The sequence below is a fragment of the Rhinatrema bivittatum genome, chromosome 12 (genome assembly GCF_901001135.1).
Source record: "Rhinatrema bivittatum chromosome 12, aRhiBiv1.1, whole genome shotgun sequence".
Taxonomy (NCBI): Eukaryota; Metazoa; Chordata; class Amphibia; order Gymnophiona; family Rhinatrematidae; genus Rhinatrema; species Rhinatrema bivittatum.
In genome coordinates, this window is record NC_042626.1 from 10,890,628 (window position 1) to 10,904,065 (window position 13,438).

Here is a 13,438-nt window from a genome sequence, read left to right on the forward strand (position 1 = left end):
GGGGAAGGTGGGGGGGGGCGGAAGGAAAGTTTCGGAGCGGCCTCGGAGGGAACGGGGAAAGCCATCGCGGTTCCCCTAGGGCTCGGCGTGCGCAAGGTGCACTAGTGTGCACCCCCTTGCGCGCGCCAACCCCAGATTTTATAACATGAGTGCACATGTTATAAAATCGAGGGTACATTTGTGCACGCTGAGTTGCGCGCACAAATGTATGCCAGCGCGTACGTCTTAAAATCCAGCCCTATATGCGCATACTTTTGAAAATGGAAGAATATGCACATAAGTGCAAACCCTTCCCCAATCCGATTCCTGGGAACCTCTCTGTTCAGTCTGGGTAAAATCAAGGGCATTCAGTACATTTGCAAGTTAACCCACATATCGGGTGGGCCATTTCCCGGGTAAAGCATCATTATGGCTGCATAAATGCCTTTCAAAATTACCTTCTAAGTTTAAAAGAGCTACATAAGGGCACATTATTATTATTTCCTACTGTCATCAGACTAAGCAGAGCCACAGTTGGGTTAAACAAATTCCTCCTCTTCTTGAAATTTTGAAAGTAAAAATATAAAACATTGCACATCAGAACAAAACAAATGCATTGGCTTCAAATGTGCAATTAAGTAACTGTTTCAACATGCAAAATTAAACAATAGTCTTGTTATGCCAGTTTCATTTTCAAGAGAAAAAACCCACTTTCAACATATCTACAAGTAAAAATCTGCAAATTAGGATCTCAAATGAATGAGATCAACTCATGTTTAAGAATGACTAAAAAGGAACCATGATCTAATATTCTCACCATAATATGCCAAGACATCTACTACATAATTATATTCAACAATTTGAATATGGCATTAACATAACCTGCTATTTGGGGGAAGGGGGTGAATTAATTATACAAATGTAATATTCAGCTTATTTCAGTTCAGTTTTATGCCCAAGACTCTTACTAGGGTAATAAAAACTCTCACTATAAAGGATCTGTTCCATTTATTTCTATGCAGTTTGAAAGGGCCAGTACATTTTTTAATACACTAAATTTAAAAGCAGAATGGGTCATGTCTTGGCTGCAACACTGCACTCTGTTGCCTCAGAGCAGAATATGGATGTCTTAACATAGCAATGAGTTTGAACCTTTGGTTGGCAAGCATGCCTAAGTATTCTCTAGAAGTTTCAGAGCAATTTATGCTCTCATTCAACCATGAAACAGGTTGAAGTATACAACTTATACAATATATACAGTTACTACAAGTCACACAGATGAAGTGGGTGAGCTCAGAGCATAGAACTCTGAGGCGTGTACAGTTTTAAGTGGGTGAAAGGACAGTAATAGGGATATAGCTAGTTGGATTGGCATAGGACATGGATAATGTTTACTTATTGCACCACTATCCTGAATTTGCAATGAAGAACCTTCTTCAGTGCATCATATAATGTCATCAAAGCCTGTATGTTTGTCTTATTAGATTGTAAGCTCTATTGAACAGAGACTGTCTTTTTGTATGTTTGTACAGTGCTGCGTATATCGGTAGCGCTATAGAAATGCTAAGTAGTAGTAGTAGTAGTAGTAGCAGCAGAAGTAATTGTTGTTATCCCATCACCTCTGTAGTTTTTCTGTAGCAGCCCTTATACCAGATGGATTTACAATTCCAGGGACTATAAAGCAGAACTCTTTTTTCTAGTGTAATCAAAGCCAAAGTATATTACATCTAATAGACTATCTCCTCTTGTGTCTAGAAATACCATATTTCATTACTGAAACAAAATTATCGAATGATACTGTAATGATCAGGTGCATGCCACTAAACTTAAAAACAAGTCACGCTAAAACCCATCATGTTGATGATACATTTTTCTCCCTATTTACGTTTTCTGCCCACAGCCACATTTTTTCCCCTTTGGAATTGCATCAAGTGTGTTGACTGTTCATGCATCATTTGAAAAGTCATGTAGCATGTCTTCCTTTGTTTCTATATTAGAAAAAGCCCTATTGTTATCCATTCCAAAAAAATAACATAAAGGTCAAAAAAACACGATTACTACATTTCCTGACCAACCCGTGAATCAGCTGCCAAACAATGAACTGAAAATCTGCTGAATGCATACTTCTGTTTCCCTCCATATGAGGATGGTTCCAAACACAGATGACAGTAAACACATTAAACAACGTAAAAAAACCTCGGCAGCTATAAACTACAGTTGTCACCTCTTTAAGTGGAAAACATGCTTCTTTCAGAGACTTTCTGCATAACATCATTTTCACAAAAGACACTTATTAATTATCAGTACATGAAAATTCTGTAGTACTCTTCCTGACCATTGGGTAAGCAATAAGGTATGAAAACATGGGATAATGCACCTCCCACCCACCTCCTTACCTTGCATGGCACAATAACAAAGCAGTTCATGCAGTAGTGTTACCCTATGTCTGTCCTCTTGTAAGAAAATATATGTACTGTACCCAATAAGAAACACAAAGGGTAAGCTAGCTGCTGTATTCTCCACCCTCTCTCTTTCCCTTGATCATGTTCCACATAATTCATGCTCATTCACTAGCAATTAGTTTGGGGTTTTATATACATATATTTATTTTTTTAGTTTTGTTTTCTGTCTTTCGTGACACTTCAAAATTGATTTATTCTGTTACAGAACAAATTTATCTTATTTATTGTAAAAATTACTTTTACAAAACTCAAGAAAACTGGAATCTCACTACTTTAGTCCACCAAAACAACAGTGAATAACATAGGAGAAAAAATTCGAAAATAATTGAAAGAAACTGGAATTCAGGCATGGTGTAACTAGATTATTGATGAATTGGATCAATTAAATATCATCCTTGTCTACCACAGTGTCAATATCAAATAATGTTTGAACATCCAAAAAAGAACTTAAATACTCTCGGGCAAAAAAAAACAAACCATATTTAACATTTAACACCATTGTATTTAACCAAATATTTTTACATGGGTAATGTAGCATGAAGGAATTACCTAAAGTACAAACCTCCTAAAAATAATTTCCTATGTTCCTGAGTAATTCTTGTCAAGTCAGGATAAATTCAGATTCTTTGCCCCCCAAAATAATTAATTCTTTCTACAAAAGTACAAATGCATTATCATACTCAAGTCCAGTTTTATTGTTTATCCTTTATTTACAAATGCTTGAATTCCACATTCATTATCAAAATAATTGTTCGAAGCTGATCACAACAGTTCAAAAGTAACAATCAAAGCCAATTAACTTAAAACCAACAACACAACTATATAATTTAAAAGCATTTGAAATTTTGAGAGAGACTAGAAGTATAGATCTTCTTTGTTCTTCTACTGTAGAATGCTTGAAAAAGGCTTTTCAAGTCCAAATTATCAAATGATCGTTGGACTTTTCCTTCCCCTTCAGTAAATGTTTCTGAAAGAACTAACTTTCAATTGAGTGCGCAGGCGCAGATATACATGTGTATATGGGTGTGCAGCCAGATACCTAGCAATTATATATCCCGTGTGTACATATGCACGCATGTTATAAAACAGCCCTGGCACATATGTGTGTGCTCCTAATTTTAAGCTTGTGCACACACAGCAGCGTAAGTCGACTTTGGGATGCACAAGTGAGGGAATTTTATAGCAAACGTGTGTCCAACCCATGACCAGTTCATCCACCAGTTTGCCCAGTCTAGACCTAGGTTCTCCAAACCCCTATGGTTCTTTAGCCTGCATCCCCACCCCCCCAGTTAACCCAGACACCTCAATGCCTACATAGATGCCTGAAAATAGTTTTATAAAGACTCCTACCCCCTCCAAGCAGAAGTAAATTTGCGCTCAAACATACCTGTGCGCATGCCCAAGTGTGTAGCTATCTGTGCGCATGCCCAGGTGTGTAGCTATTTGTGTGCATATTTTGGCCCTGGCCCGGAATGCCCATGCCCATGCCCCACCCCCACCCCCATTCTGCCCCTTTTTTCCCCAAAATTCAACTTTTAAGTTTCTGTAACAAAGGTTTTTTTTAAACTTTGTTGAAAAATTAATATAAAAAAGTTACTTTTATGGCAATTAGGGAGTCAGGAAAAAATGGGAAAACTAAAATAAATGTTTCTAGAAACAGGAAAGTTAAAACCTGCAGTAGTCTACACAGTACTTTTGTTTTTACTGTGCCAAGATTTTATTTTATCCTGTCAATCCTAATTTAGGGGTGTATTAAATACTGTTTTGAAGTGACTGGTTACTGAAGGGATTATGTGCTTTGTTTTCAATTCTACTGTGACCTCTTAAAAGCATTCAGTTCACGTCTGAATGCTCAGGCATGGCTGTCACAAGCAATGAGAGCGGTAGCCAGAGGGGAACCTATAGATGCAAAAAATTACTCCAAGGGTTTCAAGCAAAAGGGGAAACAGCAATTTTTGAAATGGGAATGTGGCGGCATGCTCTGTGTTACCCTCCTTAATTCCTCCCCTCCCCCCCAGCACATCACTTTGCACTTTTCCCAGTTAAAAAGCCCAGACTGGCAGCGTTGGTTTATGCCCTGTGGTGACTGTTATCACTGCCTCCGTCTCGCAGGCAGACACACAAACCATGCAAGAGACCTACGCGGACTGCCAAAGTTCATGTACTACATCTTTTTATGTGGGTCCAATTAAAAAAAAAACCAAAATAAAAAAGAAACCACAGTTTACTAAGCCTCCAGTTTGTCTGTGTGTTTTTCCCCCCAGGACCAATACAACTACTGGGAGCTGTGATACACACAGCAAGCTTGTACTTCCCAATACATAACACACGCACACATCCAACCTCAGCCATCATGCACAGACTGTGATACAGAAAACGTGGCACAGCCGCAAACTCTAAGTGACGTGCACATGCTGAGCTATCTACACGGAGTGGCACACAGCTTTAGCTGAGCCAGTGCCACACGCAGATATTAAAGACTACAGAGATAATCGCATACACACACGAACTTTAATGGATACCAGATAGTGACACACACACAAAAAATGACATACACACACAAAAAATGACATACACACAAAGTGACACAGAAGCTTTAGGTGAGACACACAAAGGTTAGAGAAATAATCTCACACACACAAACTCTACTGGACACCAGTAGAGAGAGACACACACGGGACACTAATAGACATTAAAGGCTACAGAGATAATCGGACACATACATGAACTTTAATGGATACAAGATAGTGACACACACAAAATGACATACACACAGAGTGACACAGAACTTTAGCCGAGACACACAAAGGTTACAGAAATAATCTCACACACACAAACTCTACTGGACACCAGATAGTGACACACAAATGGAACACTAATAGACATTAAAGGCTACAGAGATAATAGCACACACACACGAACTTTAATGGATACCAGATAGTCTCACACACACACGCGCACAGAGTGACACAGAAGCTTTAGCTGAGACACACAAAGCCTACAGAAATAATCTCACACACACAAACTCTACTGAACACCAGATAGTGACACACACGTGACACTCGCAAACATTAAAGGCTACGGAGATAATCGCACACACTCGAACTTTAATGGACACATAGAGTGACACAGGAAGTTAAAGAACAGACAGATAACGACTTTGTGGCACACACTGACCTGTGCGACAGCGACACCCGGACCCGGCGGCGCCTCTTCAGCACCTCCTGGTGCCGGCTGCCCTCCCTTCCTCCCTGCACGCGGGGCTCGCGCGGTCAGCAGCTCACGCGAAACTCCCCCGTTCCTTCCGCGCACGCGCGTGATTCCTGCCCACCCAAGCCGCGTAAGGAGGAGAGGAGAGGGCTCGCAGCGCGCACGCGTCCCCAACCGCCACCCCCGCGCGCTCACAGGAGCTGCAGGGCGCCCCGCAACCGTCACCCCCACGCGCTCAGAGGCGATTCACGTAGGAGCCGCAGGCGTCCGCGCTCCCTGACCGTCACCCCCACGCGCTCAGAGACGACTCGCACCGGAGCCGCAGGGCGCCTCTCCCCCCAATTCCTGCCTCCTCCCGCTCGAAACGAAAGCAGCGTTTCTAGCGACTTGTTCCAGCCTTCTCGTGCCACTTAGATGCAAGAGAAAGGAAGAGTGACTGTCTTCCCTCTGCGATTCCGCAGGTCCGCAGAGCACCACACTGATTGCTTTTATCTATCTTGTGTTTCGTTTATTCGCAAGGTCCTTCGGTTTCAGTGTATATTTTACTTTTCCGGGGACTTTATCAGTGTTTATTACAATAAAAAATGGAAGAAATCAATGTTAAAAAAAACTGACTTTACATTTTCCCAGGTAAATATAATTTGTTTCATGTTGTGATAAACACTGTTAAAATTATATAGGAGTACCACGTACTCTGTACTGGAGGGCCATGGAGGCACCCAGATGCTGCAGAGTTCCTAGTGTTTCCCAACTCTCTCCTGCAGGCACCCCTAACCAGTCTGATTTTCAGGATATCCATGATGAATATGCATGAGATGGATTTGCATACATTGGAGAGCCAGTGTGTGTAAATCTCTCTCATGCATAGTGATCGTGGCAATTCTGAAAACCTGACTAGTTAGGTGTGCCTCCAGGAGAGGGTTGGGAAACTGATTTTTTTTTTTTTTAACCGCCCTGTGTACTAGCAATAACTTATTTTCCAGCTTATAATTGCTTTTCTAACAAGGGAACAAAGGTACGGTACATGAGTAAGGTGAGCACATCCAGAGAACATATATACATTTCCTTCAGTCCTTGGATGTGCCCTGTACAGGAATAAGGGGCAGGGCAAAAGCATTGCCACATTAATTGATCCTTCCCTGGTACTTCATAATCTTCTGTTTAAAGAGGTTAATTATTTATATACCACCTTTACATACCAAGCAAGGGTTTGGTGATGCAGGAGGCAGCTTTGTGAGGGGCATGGCCAGAACTGCTGGAGCTGGAATTTGATTTATAGTCTCCCTTTCATGGCTGGTCATCCATGTCAAAGCAGATTATATTCAGGTGCTACAGATATTTCCCTGTCCTCAGTGGGTGGGCAATCTAAAATTTGTACCTGAGGGAATGGAGGGTGAAGTGACTTACCCAGGGAGCATTGGTGGAATTTGAATCTCCGCTTCCCTGGTTTATAGCTAGCTGCTCTAACCACTAGGCCAAGGGTGGACAACTCTAGTCCTCAAAAGCCACAGACAGGCCAGGTTTTCAGCTTTTCCATAAATTAGATGGTAACTTTTAAATGGGTGCACAGGTGCGTGCCTGTGTTCGGCTTGCGCCCAGGTATGTGGCCATTGTATAACATGTGCCTGTGTGCGTACATGCCGCTTCTACTGCAGAAGTGGGGGGGATTTTAGTAGAAACGCATGCCAATTCCATTTCCAGTTTTTTCCCAGTTTGCCCAAGACTTCGTAACACCCCCCCCCTAGTTTACTAGCCTATTCCCCTGTAAGCCCCTATCTCTAAAACCTCACCAATCTATTTTTATTTTGTTACTTACATGACCTCCATAGCAGAAGTAATGTTAAGTGGCAGGGGACCCCCTGTGCGCATAAATTGAAATCCGGGAATGCCCACACCCCACCTCTTTTTCGGAACTTTTCATTTGGTGCGTAGTGGGAGATAAGCGCATAGGAAGGTGCCTTTTAAAATGCGCTCAGCTTGCAGCAGCCCGACTTGTGCAGGTATCTCCCAGTTTTGGCTTTTAAAATTCACCTTATAGTATGCATGCAATAGATTTGCATACAATGGAGGCAATCATGCAAATCTTTCTCATGAATGTTAATTGTGGATATCCTGAAAACCTGGTTTGGCTCTGGCTTTTGAGGACCAGAGTTGGCCACCCCTGCAATAGGCTATTCCTCCACCCCATAGTATGCATGCAGTGGCAGGCCTGTTATTGGCATCCATTTAGGAAAAGGAGGGGACAGGTTTTACAGAGTTGGTTTTTTTTTAGGGGTTTTTTTTTTTGTTTTTTTTTTACAGTTTATTAAAATGTATGAATTATCCACTGCACAAGGCTCTGGGCGATTTACAATTAAGAAAACATATATAATCATTTAGGCATACTATAAACTACAATAAAATAATAAAACATTCAAATAATAACTGCTCTTCATAATACTTAAAATATTAACCCCCAGTTCATAATGATCATACGAAAGACAAATTGAACAAGTAGGTCTTCAGTTCTGTTTTGAATTTTTAATGTTCGTCTCTTGCCACAGCTGGATGGGTAATGAATTTCAGAACTATGGTGCTGCAATAGAGAATGTTTTCTCTCTAGTTTTTTGAAGCCAAGGTAGTATACGTGAGGGTACTTCCAACAATCCTCTATTCTGTGATCGCAGATTACGAGTAGGAGTGTAAATCTTAAGAAGTGTAGCGTAGTGCTTCTCAACCCAGTTCTCTGGGCACCCTTAACCAGGATATCCCTAATGAATAGATTTGCAAGCACATTCATTGTGGATATCCTCAAAACCTGATTGGCTAGGGGTGCCCCAAGGACTGGATTGAGAAGCACTGGCCTAGTGGATAGAGCAATGGGTTATGAGCCAGAATAGCCAGGACTGAAATCCTGTTTTGCCCAGGAAACAAATTATGTAACCCCTCCACCGTCTTAGGTACATAGTAGATTGTAAATCATCTTCAGCTCAGATTTAGGAAAAGCAAGCAATAAATCAACTCTGTTAAATCAATTTTATCACGTGCTTTCAGCTTACAAACTCTTTTGGCGGGGACTTACTGTACCTGAATTTAAGTGCAGTGTTTTAAGCTGCCTTGAGCATCATTGGGAAAAGCAAGCTAAAACTAAAACTTAATAAATAATATATAATAAGCTTGATATTATGCAATTTAAAATTTCCCAAAGGGGATTACACAAACAGTACAAATAAAACACAAATCAAAAAATTAAAAACCAAGATGGAAAATCACATTGTGGTCTGTGATGAAAGGAAATAATGCCAGTGGAAATTAGGGTTAGTGTCTATTGCACAATATAGACCAGTGACGGCGAACTCTAGTCCTCGAGTGCCACAAACAGGATATCCACAATTATTTATTTATTTATTTAGAAACTTTTATATACCGGTATTTGTGGGGACATCATACCGGTTCACATAGTAACTGAAAAGATTGGAAAATACATTGCAACAGGGGAATGTAACTGGGCGGGGGGAAGAACAGAAAGGCAGTAGGAAGGATAGGAGAACAAGAAGGTAATAACCAAAACAATTTACAATGAAAGTCTCCTTAATATAAGGAGGTCACCTGAAATGAATATGCATGAGATAGATTTGCATATAATGGAGGCAGTGCATGCAAATCTTTCTCATGCATATTCATTGTAGATATCCTGAAAACCTGGTCTGCTTGTGGCACTCAATGACTGGAGTTCACCATCACTGATGACATTCTATTAGAGCCTGAAATGATATGCAGTTTATATAATGCTAGTCAAATGCTTGATCAAGAGCGAATTGTTAGCTACTGGTTAAAATATGGGAAGTTAGGACTAACTATGGGCTTCCCTAATGGATTATTGTCAGGAATGCAGGTGGTAATGGGTTGTGTCTGATTTTAATTATTTTTATTGTATTTTGCATTTATTTATGTTTGTTGGTGTTTGATATAAACTGCTTAGATCAATCTTTTGTTTGACTGGCAAGCGGTGTATAAATATTTGTAAATGAATAAATAAACCCAGAACCCACTCAGCCTAGCCCAAAAAAAACCACTCTGCCCTAACAGCTGAAAATAAGCAAAAACCCTTGCCCTACCACTATCATGAGATCCCTCTCCACTCCCTATCTAATGTCTAAAATATTATAAGATTCATAGGTTAACTATCAGATGAGTACTTCAAACTGGTATGTATATATTTGGAGGATCTTCATATAAGAGAGCTTAGACGCCACCTCAGTGTGACTACTTCATGTCACTAAAGCATTAAAAATAGCTCTTTAATTTAATCATTGGCCTCCCCCCATTTTTTCTGTAGACATTTTTCATTGCATTAAAATCTAATAATCGCCACACTTATCAAATGAAGTTCAGCCACCTATGACTGAAACCAGGCAGACCAGTACGGTAATCCAATTAGCTTGTCCCAAAAAAATTGATCCCTACACAAGCTGTGTTTTAGTGCCTTCAGCAGGGGCCAGAGGGGTCTGTGATATTGCCTTGGTAAGAGGCACTCTTATGACCAAGGCAATAACTGTGGCAATTCTTCTTAGATTTTTTTAATGCAATAGAAAATGATTGTTAAGTTCTCTTATATGAAAGCCCTCCAAATATATATATATATATATATATATATATATATATATATATATATATATATAATCAGTTTGAAGTACTCATCTGATGGTAATCTATGAAACTGCTGCGAGTTTGCTTCCATCTGGCTTTTGAGGTTTATATAGTTTACATTCATTAAAATATTATAAGGCCCAGAGCCTCTTTTGAGCAGACCCAGGCTTTTGTGGGTGTGAAAGCAAGGTGCTGGCTTTCATATTGCCCCTGGCCACTATGAACTTGATTGGACAGGCTGAAATCAACACAGAAACCTTCGGTAACTTCAGCCCTGGTTTCTTTTCAGAGCTTGCACCAGTCAGCCTAAGAGAGTTTATAAACGCAGACGCTGCTGCTTAAATTAACCCTGGAATGTTTAGCTGCTGGCTATAACTTCTCAGATAGCTTTGTAAAAGGAAGGAGGCCCATGTGACGTTATCCACTTTAGTCGCTATTGCATTTTTTCAGTAGAACAGTAATAGATTTGTGCAATACGTTTAGCTTCTTTCCATAAGCAGGACTTGGCAACAGAAAGGGGAAAAAAACCACATTAGTAAAAGCATCAGTGCTCTGCTGTCCAGTTCTTCCTTTAGGAAAGCTAGTCAAGAAATGTATTAAGTTAGTCCAATTAAAAGGTATCCTTTTTTTTTTTTTTTGTTAAATTGTATTTGCTTTAAGAGAAAACAGTATCTGCTATGTAGTATTTAAAAAGTTAATTTGGAATAGTAATTCCTTATGTGTCTAGGCCTATTAAAAAAAAGTGAACAACTATTGTTATTGTTAAATATATTTTAACTGCTATGGAGGTAGTCATATGCACAGTAAAAGTTACAAATGACATCATGTATGGCTGGATCCAATTGCTTTTTTTGTTGTTGATGAGGTCACATCTTCCATGAGCCAATCAGATGCCATTGTGTGCTTGTGATGCAATTTGTGACAACTACAGGGCTGGCAGGACCATTAAGGGGGACTAGACGGTCACCTAAGATGCCAGAAATGGGCGGGGTGCCATAATCCAACACAAGGGCGGCATTTTTGAAACAGAAGGAAGCTGAAGTGAGCGCGGGGACGCAGCTGAGATTGTGTATGGGAATGGAGCTGTGAAGGCATGTTCTGTGTGGGCTGGGGGGGGGGGGGGTAAATCGGGTCGAGAGGGAGATAGATCACTTGACGTGACAATGTCGTCACCCTTTCATTGGCATTGGACAACTTCTAACAAGTCTGCCCTTAAGGACGCACCGTGAACTTAAAGAGATTTAAAGCCAGTGACTTAGAAGTGAAATATTTAATTGATTTAAGCTAAGGCCTAATACCTGCCATGTGTAATTTCTTTAAAAAAAAAAAAAATGGTACAACATTGGTAAATTAAGCAGTGCAAAATTAAAGGTGACTTAGAAAATAGCCACTGCTATTACTAGCAATGGTAACATGGAATAGACTTAGTTTTTGGGTACTTGCCAGGTTCTTATGGCCTGGATTGGCCACTGTTGGAAACAGGATGCTGGGCTTGATGGACCCTTGGTCTCACCCAGTATGGCATGTTCTTATGATATTTAACTTGATAAACAGTTCATAAAGTTCCTTTTTTGCCATCAACAGGTGTAGAAACTCATTATCCTGGATGCTGATACTTCCTACAAGTGATCTGATCCTTTTTCAGGTATTAATTGCTAAAATATTTCTGCAAATTTATGTTGAAAGTAGTTAGTTTTACTTCCTAAAGGACTGTAGCACTATATCGCAGCACAGAACTACTAAACTCCCTCTCTGTAATGGACAAAACATTAGCGTCTCCCTTCCGTGCTTTCTCTCTATTGTACTTATACCCTACCTTACTCTGCAGCCATTTCCATGAGAGACTGTTTGCAGCTGTGTGCAGCTTGCCATCTGCACACTTACGGTGCAGCAGCTCAGTGCGGTGTACTTTTACCAACAACTATGCTCTGGACATCTGCTTTAAATAAAGAACCATGAAAATAGCACAGGAAGTAATTAACACAGACGCAGACATATGAGTACTGAAAAGCTCAGTAGAGAATTCACTAAGAGAGATGGAGGTGCCTTAATCCCCCACTGAAATGCTGCTAAAAAAGGCGGAATATAAATCAAATAAATTATTAGGTGGGAGTGGGGAGAAAAAAACTGTCACTACTCCAACTTCAGGCAGGGAACAGGAGGGGAGGGGCAAGGTAAGGGAGCAGGGAATAATGGTTTTCTGTTCTGCAGCGTCTCCTCCAACTTTACTTCCTCCCCTCCTGTCCCTACAGGAGGGAAGAGGGAGAGGCTAGAGCAAACACTGCAGGCAGTGTCGGGCCGATTCAGTAAAATTTGCGGGAGATCCAGCGTTCCGAGGCGAGCGCCCGCTCTCCCGACGCGCACCCAGGCCATTCTCCTGGGTGCACGATTCTGTATTTAAATTAGGGCCTGCGGTAATAAGGAGGCGCTAGGGACACGCTTATTGACAGAAGCGGCAGCTGTCAGCGAGTTTGACAGCCAACGCTTAATTTTACCTGCGTCGGTTCTCAAACCCGCTGACAGCCACAGGTTCGGAAAACGGATGCTGGCAAAATTGAGCGTCTATCTTCCAACCCGTGGGCAGATTTTTAATTTTTTTTTTTTTTTTAGAATTTTAATTTTTTTATTTTTATTTTTGGGGCCTCCGACTTAATATCGCTATGATATTAAGTCGGAGGATGTACAGAAAAGCATTTTTTCTGATTTTCTGTACACTTTCCTGGTGCCAGCCAAAATTAACTCCTGCCTTCGGGCAGGCGTTAATTTCTGAAAGTAAAACGTGCGGCTTGGCTGCACATTTTACTTTCTGTATCGCGTGGGACTAACTAATAGACTCATCAACATGCATTTGAATGTTGCGGGTGCTTTTAGTTTTTGGGGGGTTGGACACGCGTTTTCCTTGCGCTATTACTCCTTACTGTATAAGGGTAATTCAAGGTGGGGTCTCACCATGGAGCGATACAGAGGCATTATGACATTTTCTGTTTTATTCACCATTCCCTTTCTAATAATTCCCAACATTCTGTTTGCTTTTTTGACTGCCGCAGCACACTGAACCGACGATTTCAATGTGTTATCCACTATGAAGCCTAGATCTCTTTCTTGGGTTGTAGCACCTAATATGGAACCTAACATTGTGTAACTACAGCAAGGGTTAT

At 40.8% G+C, this 13,438-nt stretch overlaps 1 protein-coding gene across 1 annotated transcript in view; it reads right to left on the reverse strand.

Moving 5' to 3' along the window:
* DENND2C (DENN domain containing 2C) overlaps nucleotides 1–5,765 on the reverse strand; it is a 132,428-nt gene extending 126,663 nt beyond the window's left edge. Inside the window, 1 exon segment of the mRNA XM_029573427.1 lies at nucleotides 5,619–5,765. The gene's annotated coding sequence lies outside the window, so the exon portion shown is untranslated.
* Nucleotides 5,766–13,438: the final 7,673 nt, after the last annotated feature.